Source organism: Triturus cristatus, chromosome 8 (assembly GCF_964204655.1).
Source record: "Triturus cristatus chromosome 8, aTriCri1.1, whole genome shotgun sequence".
Taxonomy (NCBI): domain Eukaryota; kingdom Metazoa; phylum Chordata; class Amphibia; order Caudata; family Salamandridae; genus Triturus; species Triturus cristatus.
This window is the reverse complement of record NC_140591.1, coordinates 1,585,858,919-1,585,871,644: the sequence shown is the minus strand read 5'-3', so window position 1 is coordinate 1,585,871,644 and position 12,726 is coordinate 1,585,858,919. Positions and strand designations below refer to the sequence as shown.

At 44.7% G+C, this 12,726-nt stretch overlaps 1 protein-coding gene across 2 annotated transcripts in view; it reads right to left on the bottom strand.

Annotated features, from left to right (window-relative positions):
* CCKBR (cholecystokinin B receptor) overlaps positions 1 to 12,726 on the bottom strand; it is a 342,211-nt gene that overhangs the window by 115,185 nt on the left and 214,300 nt on the right. The window lies entirely within an intron of this gene.

Below are 12,726 nucleotides of genomic sequence, written 5' to 3'. Positions count from 1 at the left end.
ACTTAACATCTCACAACCACACATTGAGAAACAACTTCAAAGATACGGCAACCAGATGCAATACACAATGGCTACCTACTGAAAAAATTACAACTTGGCCAAAATGCTGATATACATTTGATTTTTGCACTAATGCATTGTCTCCGATGGTTTCTAATGGAGCAGAAAATAGATTTCAAGAATATCTGCTAAGTATTTCAGTACATAGAAGGCAGAGTCCTTTGCATCTCTATTTCGAACAGGAATAAACTGGTTTGGCTGCCAACTTTTGTTGGTGGTACCACCCTTTAGATGGAAATCGAAAGGGGAGTGGAGACGTGCGGCCTTATGTCCAAAACTATGGAATAAATGCTTCCTTGAGGTCTTGCACCTGCAGACCTTCCTCAAATTTGAAATCGAGTCAAAGCGGATTCATCTCAGTAATCCTGGCCTACGCGTCTGCCACCAGCCGCTCTGTCTTTTCTATAGTGCCTATATTAAAAATGTGAAAAATATTAAAAGACCAGAGACCTTCATGGGCACCTGGTTTAGTGCTGCATCTCTGATTCAGATGACCTTTCAGATAGGATCATGAATTTTCATTCTCTAAAATTCTTACTTTCACAGCATTTGTGAAATTGTAAAATTAGTCAAGTGGGATTCCCAAATATAAAAGCATCTGCAAAGTTGAAAGCTTGGAATACTTTTAGGAGTATGGTACTGACAATACCTGTGAGTAGTGTTTCCTTAAGTGAAGACTGGTTGTCCTGCACAGGAGCAGCTAGCAGAGAATGATGATTAATACAGATTTAGGTGGATTCTCCTTAATGCATAATCATGATACACAGTCCTCAAAGCCCTTCGGAGATGTCTTCGGCCACCAAGACAATAAGAATGACTTGGTTGTCACTGTTGTGCCGCTGCTTGGGGGTTGCAGGATTGTCATTCATTCGCCAAGCAGCTCCCCGCATGAGATCCATAAAGATAGGTAGTAGATATTGGGAGGACCTCATTTGTTCGCCCTTACAGATAGAAGGAGAACCACCCCAAAACAAGCCCTTATGCCATAAGGACAGGGCCCTTTGATCAACAAACAAATATGTGCCCTCTCAATCCTACAATCTATAACATTGACTAAGTATTCAATAGTCATGAGAATATGGTTTAAAACATAAAAAGGAGAAATTGATGATAAGCAAAAATCCACTGAATTGAATTCTTCAAATGAGATTTTGTTTCATAAGGAAAGATATGGCAAAACGAGGAACAGCCTTCTCCAATTCATCTCCGGTAAGTATTTGAGACATATTCGAGCTCTACTCCTTGGTATTCACCACTTACATGGATTTTTTTTTTTTAGTTTAAAAGATAACCTGTCTTGCACTTTGTTCTAATTTACTCTTTAGAAAGGTGTCACCCTCATCCCTTGCCCTTTTACTCTACATCCATATATGGTCTTGACCAAAGTATCTTGCGCGTTTCATCTCTCAGTTGAATTGGGAATGTCTGTCACACTTTCACCTTCACATACATGCATGAAATTTTAAAGGAAGCAGCAGAGCAATACTCTCCCCTCGATTATATTTGTTTTTTGGAGGTGCTTTATATCCAGCGTGGTACGCACACACCACTCTTTACCTCCTGGACCCCTGAATAAAGTGTGTTCTCTAGGTACCAGTTGCGTAATTTTAAATCACTTTCACACTTTTTAAGGCCCACACACCCACATGCACAACTGCGGCGTCTCCTAAAAAGATCTCCGATAAAGAGACCTCTTGCGGGGCCCGTGGAGGACTGCAGCGCCACCCCCACGAGGAGCAATGCCCGATGATGAAGCATGACACTCGCAAGAGTGTGTGAGGGCACTATTTCTTAAAGGAGAAATTCCCCCAGCTTCATCCCATCTCAACCTGATCACTTAGAGACATTTCTTTTGTCACTTTTTCGCCTTCTCGGCCTTGACTCGTAACCATAGTTTGGCTGCAGACTCTACTCTTTTGGGAACTGTTACCCCTTGTGATACATACTGCATAGGGCATACCATACACCGCACCGCCTTAATAGAATGTATCCGAATGCACAAAGCCCCTACCCTAGATGTCAGGAGGCAGACGCTGATATACTTCATATGCTATGGGACTGCCCGCGCTTACGAAACTTCTTGCATACCGTCAGGTATAGAGTACAAGAAATCACTGGAACTGATGTCTGGGCGACTGCAGAAAGCTGCCTGTTGGGATACGCCGATGTCCAAAGAGTCAGAAGGTCTGTTATAGATTTGCGGATATGGCCATCCACAAAGCGAAACAAGCCATCACTTTGAGATGGAAATCTGCCTCCCCACCTCAACCACTTGCATGGCACACAGAGATGGTTCGCTGGGGCTCCGCGGAAAGTGCAATTATTCAACAAGAATAATTTCATGGACTTCTTAAATTACCAATTTCTATGGAATGGGACCAAATGTTAATATCATTTAAAGCTATAGATCCAATATCAACTTCACCATCACGGAATGGAACTACATCCCCTACACCCCCTGCCCACTAACATAATTGCACCCATCTAATCCAATACACATAGTTTGAACTGTCTTGATACACAAGATTATACACATATATGTTCATAAGGTAAGGGCGTGATCTCAAATGAGAGACCACAATATACCGTGAAAAATCATGTAAAGGATGCCAGAGAAGTGGGGGGAGGGGGGCCTTATTAGATTAAAGAGTAGTATGTTATATTGTATTGAGTAGATATTAGAAGTGTACAGGATAGCTGCTTAGTTGCGGCCATAACTTCAATTCCAGGTGTCAGATGTGCCGCTGTACTGCAAGATACCATTGTATAGGATTGCGTATATATATACGTTTCCGATTTGGTTATCATATTATGTCACATGTATCTCTACACATCATTTTATGTTCTTATGCAAATGTGAATATTATATATTCAACCTTTTGTGAAAATCTCAATAGAATTGTGTTAAAAAAAAAAACAAATAGGCCCCCAAATTCCCAGAGGGAGAGGGAATGAAGGAGAGAGAGTAGAGCACGGGGGGAGCGAGGGGGAGGAAGGGCTTGAGGGATGGAGAGGCAAAGCAAGGACAGTAGGAAAGATTCTTTCATTGTCGCTACATTTACTTCGGGTGTTGCGCTGCTTTTCCCCTGCCCTTCTCAGTCACATTTAGGAGGGACAAATACTATATTATTTGCCTCGTGACGATAGCCAGACTGTTGAATATATCAAAATAAAGGATGTATGATGTTACAACGCGTGTGTTTACAACGCGTGCAGTTACATTGCGGTTTTTACAACGAACGCATGTAACCACGCGATGCCATTACAACGCAAGTCTTTACATCGACTTGCGCTAGATGGCGTGCTAACATTAGAAAAGCGTAATTTACTATTCCAACTGCAGTCCACTTAACAGTAGGGAAGGTGTTGGGATAGTAAACTACACTATTTTTAATGTTAGCACGCCATCTAGCGCAAGTCGATGTAAAGACTTGCGTTGTAATGGCATCGCGTGGTTACATCGCGTTCATTGTAAAATCCGCGATGTAACTGCACGCGTTGTCAAAGTTTCGTTGTAAAGGTTGTTTCCCCAAAATAAACCTCCCTTTCACTTGCTTACACCCTCTATGTACGTACCCTCTATCTACGTACTCTGCCCAGAAACAAACCCCAGGCGGCAGCTGAAGGGTTAAAGATTCTCATAACAGGGCCAGGACTGGATTCAGCAGCAGTGATAAAGGCGAGCGCATGCCCCATTATAGGGGGAACAACCCTTTAAAGGCAATACGAGCACCATGCACTGGTTACTGCCATCTGTTATTGATAGCACCTAGAAGCACCGTAGCTGTGGAATGCAGAACCATACAAAAAATATAATCATTATCATAGTAAACAGTGATAAATGGCGTATGGGGGAGGGTGATGACAGACTGGAGGAAAGGGACGCCAGTCCAGCTTCTCCTTTCATCAGAGAATTATTCGGTCCAATCTAAACCAGCCCTGTTTGCTCTTCTCCTCCACAGACATCACTGCTCCTGCCCAGGACACTCCTGCGTTACTCTTCCCTTTTCCTATAGAGTTTGTGAGGGGCCTCCAAGCCAGCTCTGGCTCATTCTTCTCTTCCGCAGAGGTCATAGTCCTGTACAGGCCAGTCTGCTGCTCCCTGCCCTGCTTCCACACAGTGTATCAGTCCTGTCCAGAACAGTCCTCCGCTCTGTCCTCCTTCCACAAAGTGTATCAGTCCTGCCATGGCCAGTCCTCCACTCTGCCCTGCTTCCGCACAGTGTATCAGTCCTGCCATGGCCAGTCCTCCACTCTGCCCTGCTTCCACACAGTGTATCAGTCCCGCCCTGTCCAGTCCTCCGCTCTGCCCTGCTTCCACACAGTGTATCAGTCCCGCCCTGTCCAGTCCTCCACTCTGCCCTGCTTCCACACAGTGTATCAGTCCCGCCCTGTCCAGTCCTCCACTCTGCCCTGCTTCCACACAGTGTATCAGTCCTGCCCTGTCCAGTCCTCCACTCTGCCCTGCTTCCACACAGTGTATCAGTCCTGCCCTGTCCAGTCCTCCGCTCTGCCCTGCTTCCACACAGTGTATCAGTCCCGCCCTGTCCAGACCAGTCCTCCACTCTGTCCTCCTTCCACAAAGTGTATCAGTCCCGCCCTGTCCAGACCAGTCCTCCACTCTGTCCTCCTTCCACAAAGTGTATCAGTCCCGCCCTGTCCAGACCAGTCCTCCACTCTGTCCTCCTTCCTCCACAAAGTGTATCAGTCCCGCCCTGTCCAGACCAGTCCTCCACTCTGCCCTGCTTCCACACAGTGTATCAGTCCCGCCCTGTCCAGTCCTCCGCTCTGCCCTGCTTCCACACAGTGTATCAGTCCCGCCCTGTCCAGTCCTCCACTCTGCCCTGCTTCCACACAGTGTATCAGTCCTGCCCTGTCCAGTCCTCCACTCTGCCCTGCTTCCACACAGTGTATCAGTCCTGCCCTGTCCAGTCCTCCGCTCTGCCCTGCTTCCACACAGTGTATCAGTCCTGCCATGGCCAGTCCTCCACTCTGCCCTGCTTCCGCACAGTGTATCAGTCCTGCCATGGCCAGTCCTCCACTCTGTCCTCCTTCCACAAAGTGTATCAGTCCCGCCCTGTCCAGACCAGTCCTCCACTCTGTCCTCCTTCCACAAAGTGTATCAGTCCCGCCCTGTCCAGACCAGTCCTCCACTCTGTCCTCCTTCCACAAAGTGTATCAGTCCCGCCCTGTCCAGACCAGTCCTCCACTCTGCCCTGCTTCCACACAGTGTATCAGTCCCGCCCTGTCCAGTCCTCCGCTCTGCCCTGCTTCCACACAGTGTATCAGTCCCGCCCTGTCCAGTCCTCCACTCTGCCCTCCTTCCTCACACTGTATCAATCCCGCCCTGTTCAGACCAGCCCTCCGCTCTGCCCTGCTTCCACACAGTGTATCAGTCCTGCCCTGTCCAGAACAGTCCTCCGCTCTGCCCTCCTTCAGCACAGTGTATCAGTCCTGCCATGGCCAGTCCTCCACTCTGCCCTGCTTCCACACAGTGTATCAGTCCCGCCCTGTCCAGTACTCCGCTCTGCCCTGCTTCCACACAGTGTATCAGTCCCGCCATGTCCAGTCCTCCGCTCTGCCCTGCTTCCACACAGTGTATCAGTCCTGCCCTGGCCTGTCCTTCTGCACTCATCTCCTCTTCTGAATGGTTTACCAGTAACGTTCAGGCCCCCCCCCCGACTGTCATTTGCATAAGTTACACTTGGCACGTTATGCGCGATAAAAGCCTGCAACACTATACATAAGCATTTGTCAGCACCACTGGCTATGGTTCCACCTCGCCTCTTTTGCTAAGAGTTGTCTGTGCCATTTCCACAAAGGATGTAACACTCAAGTGCCCAGAGGTGATTCACTCATCCATGTGGCGCTACATAAAACATATTTTGTTACTTTTTTTGCATTGGCTTCTTTTTTCCGCATGTATTGTATTTGGCTGATGTGCTGTATGTCACAGTGAACCCTGGTGGAAACAGCTGGATCTCGGTAAGGATGCATAGTATTTTGGGGGGCGGGGGCACAAAAAGTGTTTAAGAGTAAAGCGGCATGCCATTTGACATTTTGTGCCCTTTTACAATGCGCCAAGCTTTTTGACAACAAAATATTCTTTTTTGATGAAGCGTTTAAGTAAAACTACTTTATAATTGCACCATTTTGCACAAAGAAAAAATTGTTGAAGGATACATCCTGTGTTGCTCTTAACCAAAACCTACAGGCTTATTTACAAGAAGCTTGCGCCGGCGAAGCTTCGCTTTTCTTGATGCTCAGGTGGTGCAAGCTTCTCAATCATATCCATGAGGTGACGCATAGCCACCCTGCATGGCTTTGCATGGCCTCATAGATACGGAGTAAGGTTCCTAACTCTGTGTCAAGGAGGCACAGTGGTGGGTGCTCCCACGCAACACCCATGGATTTTGACGCTGCCCCAGATTTACAAAATCACGTAAACCTAGGGCAGTGCCAAAACCTTACGCCTCCCCAGAGTAGGCGTACCAAGGAGAAATGTTTTCATTTCGCCTCCTTTTTTCCTCTCTCCATGAGTGCTGCATTCTGCAGAAGACAGAAAGGGGGAAATGCCTCTTGGGATTGTTTTTGTGCAAGAAAGTGCCCTTTCCTGAACAAAAACAATCCTGCCTGCAACGGAGGCACCCTGGCAGCATGGTGCAAGGGTGCCTTGCAGCATGGTGTAAGGGTGCCTACATTGGCGCCAGGTAACAAATTGTGCGCCAGCGCAGGAGGAAAGGATAGGAATGCACCATATTTCATAAATACTGTGATTCCTGCCCTTTCACATTGGTGCAGGGAAGCACATGAGAAGAAATGTGGCGCTGCCCTGCGCCAATCCTTCGTAGATATTTGTCTGGCTGGCACCTAGACATAAACTATCATTTCGTTTTGTACATGGCTGAGGGAAGTGCACCCAGGGGCCCAGATTTACGTAGAAGGCACGCAACACAGCGCAGCAGGCAGGGCCGGCTCTAGGGCGGTGCGGCCGGTGCCACCGCACCGGGTGCTGACTTTGCATGGGGGTGCCTGTCTGATAGTTTATATTGTGCTTAAAAGCACCTGCTGCCCATTCCTGGCTTCCAGTAATTTTCAGGCAATAATTAATATGTCAAGAAAACTCTGGTGATTAATGTTCTTCCAGGAAAGATCAGAGTTTTGTCTAGTAGAAGTTTTGACTCCTGAAAGTTTCGATTCATGGTAAGGTAGCGCAGAGGGTTAATATGCCTGCTGCAAAGAACATTTATCATGCAGATCACAAAGTGTATGTAATGTAAAAGGTTCAGTGGGTTACTGCTTTTTTCAGTGACTTCCTTTTGTTAGTTGCAGTTTATAGTGAGCTATTAACTGTCAAAGAACTGCGTGCAGACTTCAAAGTATAGATTAGAGCGTATGGATTTTAACCCCAGAGTTACATTATACTAATGTTGGGAAAAGTGTTCATTTGGGTACAAATCAGTTCCAGCTAATAAAGAGTGCCCCAATCCATTGCGATACATTTTTAAATTCAGAGTTTGTGCTTCTCCAGACCAAGTACTCTTCAACTATACTGCCTACCTGTATGGATGACGTGTGAATCCACCCCTTGATGTCCTGTGTCTTATGTAACACTTCCTATACACTAATTTACACACCTATGATTGATAGTCTCTGTGTAATGTGTGTGTTATGTAAAATGCTCTGACACCCTTCACTTTTATGAGTGACGCTATAGGATTAAATAAATGCATCTGAGAGAGAGTGGTTATGGAGACTGTTAAAGGGTGGTGGGGAGGCAATCCGTGGTGGAGGTGGTGAGTGGGGGGGGCGCCAAAGAACCATTGTCGCACTGGGCGCCACCAGTGCCAAAGCCGTCCCTGACAGCAGGTAAAATTACAACACTGCGTTGCATGAAAGAGACAGAGCAGGACCATATCTACTAAGATGCGGTGCTGTCCTCCTCTCTCCTTGCACTGGTGCACCTCTGGCTGCCAAGCTCCAACACAGACACCCGTGTGCTATAGTGCATAGTGCTTGCTTTGTGACACGCAGGTGCTGCAAGCTATGCTTTAAGGCAGGGATACACAAGGTAGGAACCGGGGGCCGCATGCGGCCCTCCTGACCTTTTATGGCGGCCCCCTGGTGAACACCAGCACTGGGCTCTGCTCACTTGACAGAGCAGGAACATTACGAAAGGAAAACTGTGAAATTGGCATACATTTATTTATACTTTATTATTATTATTATTATTATTATCATGGATTTGGGGCGCATGGCTGCCCTAAGGCTTCCCAGCACAAAGAGACATCTAGTTGAGTGGGACTTATAGATATTGTTTAAACAGCCAAGTTTTAATTGCTTTACGAGACTGCAATTCTTTGTCCATCATTCAAAACTCGCGTGGCAGGGAGTTCCAGAGTTTGGGGACTTGGGGCCATATGTATCAAAATGTTCTTTTGCGATTCTCAAAAAGCGATTTTTTGCGAATCGCTATTTCAGAATCGCAAAACGCTATGTATGTAGGATTTGCAAATAATTTTGTGAATCCTACATATTCCTTAATTGCGAATCGCAAATTGCGATTCGCAATTAAGGTATACCTCCCCATTCATTACTTTGGGCCTAGAGGCACATAGGAATGAATGGGAAGACATTCTCAATTTGCGATTCCTTGATTGCAATCGCAAAATAGGGAATCGCAAATTTTGCGGTTCTTAATTTTGCAAGGCAGTTTTCCATTAATACATACCACTAAACCCAATTGAGATCGCAAATGCCGAAATTCTGCGAATTTCGGCGTTTGCGATCGCAATTTGGAATGATACATGTGGCCCTTGGTGGGGAAAAGATCCTCCTCCCCACCTCTCCCTAGTGGCCCTAGTTGGCTTTAGGAATCCTTCGGAACTTGATCTCAAGTACCTATTAGGAGTGTAAGGTGATAATAGACTCTATTTTCCTCGGGCCTCTGTTGTGTAGAGCTTTGTGCGTCATGTTCAGCACCTTGAATTTGACTCTAGCTTCCACGGGGAGCCAGTGTAGTACTTTTAGGTGTGTTTTCACCGACTCCCGGGCAGGGACATTGCACAGTAGTCTTGCTGTTGCATTCTGGACTACTTGCAGTCTGTGGGTCACATATTTTTGGTGCCCCCAGGGCAATGTGTTTCCATAATCCAGCCGCGAAGTGACCAGAGAATGGAGTACCGTCTTCCTAAACTGCATGGGGATTCAGTCTAGGATCCTTCGGAGACTTCTTAGAAGTCCAAAACAAGTTGCTGCAACTTTCTTGGCTTGTGTCGCCATGGAGAGATCTTTGTCTAGCCAGAAACCCAGATTTATTATAGTTTCTTTAGGTACAGGGGAGCTACCTAGACAATCCGGCCAGTTTATGGGAGGTCTGGGGATTTGCTTGTTCCCAAGGACCATTAGCTCGGTTTTGTCTCAGTTTAGCTTTAGGTAGCTTTTCGTCATCCACTCCTTGACTCTTTCCATACAATGTGCTAATCTCTCAGAGTCCCTACTGTTTTTTGGGTCCAGGGAGATCACCAGTTGAATGTCGTCCGCATAAGACGTCATGAAGATGTTGAATTCTTGGACAATCTATGCTAGTGGATCCATATACACACTGAACAGTGTCGGGCTGAGCGAGGAGCCCTGTGGTACCCCACAACTCATTGACATTGTCTTAGAGAAGGTAGTGTTCTCTAAAACTTGAAATGGTCGTCCCTCCAGGAAGGATGCCAACCACTTGAGCGCAGTTCCCTGTATCCCGATGGCCGAGATTCTCCTTCGTAAGATGTGGTGGTCTACCGTATCGATGCCAGCGCTCAGGTCCAAGAGGAGTGAGGCCGCTGATTTCCCCTGATCTAATGATGCCCTAAGTTCCTCCACTACCACCACCAGGGAGGGTTCCGTGCTGTGTTGTGCCCAGAATCCCATCTGGGTTGGGTGGAGGCATTGGTTCGTTTCTAGAAATTCCGCTAATGATCTATTAGCTTGCTTTTCCACCAGCTTACACGCAAAAGGCAGCAGGGAAATGGGGCGGTAATTAGCTAGTTGTGATGGGTCTGCGTTAGTTTTTTTTAACAGTGGTTTATAATGGCATGTTTCCATGCTGCTGGGACAATACCTGTCTCCAGAGACTGGTTCATGACATTAATCAGGGATGGAAGGATGGTAGATGTGGCTTTTTTAAGGATGTGGGGCGGGCCGGATCTGAGGGTGAACCAAGCTTCACTTTATCCATTAGGGATTCTGCTTCCTTTGCTACCATTAGCGGGAGAATGGTGAAAGTTTTTGGCGGAGGGGTTTCTTCCTGATCCTCCTCCCCCCTTGAGGTTGTAACCTACTTGCTCCAAAGGAGCCGTAGATGTCAGTTACTTTTGAGAGGAAGAAGGAAGCTAAGTCATTACATCTCTCCTCTGATGTCACTAAGGGATGGGGGTCCTGGTTGGGATCGGTGAGTGCCTTAACTACCCCAAACAATTCCTTTGAGGAGTTCTGAGCCAGGGTGATTTTTTCTTCGAAGAACTTAGCCTGAGTAATTTTTACATTATTGTGGTAGTTTCTTATGGCCGTTTTATACTTGATTTTCAGGTGAGGATCATAGTTTGTCCTCCACTCCCTTTTGATCTTTTTGCAATTTTTCTTAACTCGTTAACTAAGGAAAGGTAAAGAAGGTGCCTTAGACTACTTATCTTTAGAAACACCTTTAGCTCTAAAGACATCTTGCACTAAACATGTAAAAACATTATTAAAAACTCTGCAAACTGCAAATACGTTAATTTTATTACCATGCAGAAGGGTTTTACCATAGTAGATCCGATAATATCAATGCATGGAGAGGCATTTATTAGAACTGGTAGTTTTCAAACATGATCTTGGAAACATTAATGCTGCCACCCTTCTGAAAACAATGCCATTAGTGAAACAAGAGGAAAGTCATTTGTCAGGTGCACCTTGTGTTTAGCCTTGGTTGTTATATGATTGGAACAACATTATATCTTATTGAGTAAAACAAAAGAGAATGTTTTGTGCAGCACATATCCTGAACTCGTATATTTCAAGGGGCACTAATATGTGGTAATGAAGAAATAGGAGGCAAAGTGAAATTACCCAATTGCCTAGGATCACACAGTTTCTTCAAGCGGGGAAGCCAGGACTCATACCACGTTTTCTGTTTTCACATTTTGCAATTCAGCCACCAGATGTTTGCTAGTACCCATGCTTTAAGACATTTCCCATTTCTTACGAGTGCTGTACAATGCAGCACACATGCAAAGTGTGAAAAACCAGGAGAAATGAAACATTTCCCCTTATTATGTCTTCCTTGCAGAAGCGCAAGATTATGGCTCAAATCCGTGTCTACATTTCGTTGTAGATAAGGATTTGTGGCAAATCCCATTCATGGTTGCATGAGAAGCTCATGCACCACCAATGGAATGCACCCTCTTACCTCTTGCCTCTTACCTTTTATTTAGTGACTTTGTTTTCTATTTACGTTAGTATGTCACACTAAACGTCAACTACCTCATTATCTAGACCCCGTATTGGATATACCCACTAAGTTGTGGAAACTATATACTTTTTCCTTTTGCTTAAGTTAGTATCCCATAACATCATGATTATTGGTCATTGGGGTGCTAAAACTCTAACTACTTCATTTTCCAGATCATTTAGATCCAATACTGGATACACCCATTAGGTTGTGGGAACAATAAAACCTTTCTTGCGTATTAAGCATAGAGTACGTCCAAACTTGTCATGAAAACTGCCATTTGAAGCACTATTATGGACACTGTTCCTCGATATTACGTTCCTAATTTTAAACTTTTGACCGATATTTCAATATAAATATGATCTAAGAACAGGAGTGCATCATCAAAGTATGTATCTTTGTGTATACTATGTAGAAAATGACTTATACCGAAGTTAGGAATATGACTAAGAGGCTGTCACATTGCTTTATAAAGTGTACACAAATAGGAGTGTCTGATCCATTGACAGGCATCTACGTCGTAGGATCTCGCATGATTATCATCAGTCTAATCCTTAGACATCTGCTGAATTTAAGTAAGTGTCTGGATTTTTAATATTAATGCAATTATGCAATCAGGCAAATAACCCAAACTAAGATTGCGTTCTCCTTTATGTTTCAGTTTTTTGACTTTACTTCTTTGAATAAGTCAACACCATATAACAACTGTGGAGTTTAAAATACTCGTGTAAGTATAGATCACAAAGAGATACAATATATCCCATTTGGATAAAATCAAGCTCTTGATTAATAAAACATGACCCTTATGAAATGAGGGCTCTATACTCATAGATAGCAATATACATGTTTGTGTACCTATCTTTATCCTCATTATATAGGTAATATGTGCCATGACAATGGGAATATGAGACGCTCTTATCATTACCAACTAAACATAGATGAAGACTATAAAGATAGGGTTAATGACCCAACACATGATTAAGAACAAGATACATGATATCAGGATATTATTGTCTATTGATGTTTTTATTGTTAAAAATTGTATATGTTGAGAGAAAAAACACTACAGTGTGATAAATCATTGATAATCCACTATAATATATAAACTTTTGTATATGTATAATGTTTAAGAAAAATAATACATTGAAAGTATATTTTTCTAAAGATATATGGTTCCTCATATCATTTAT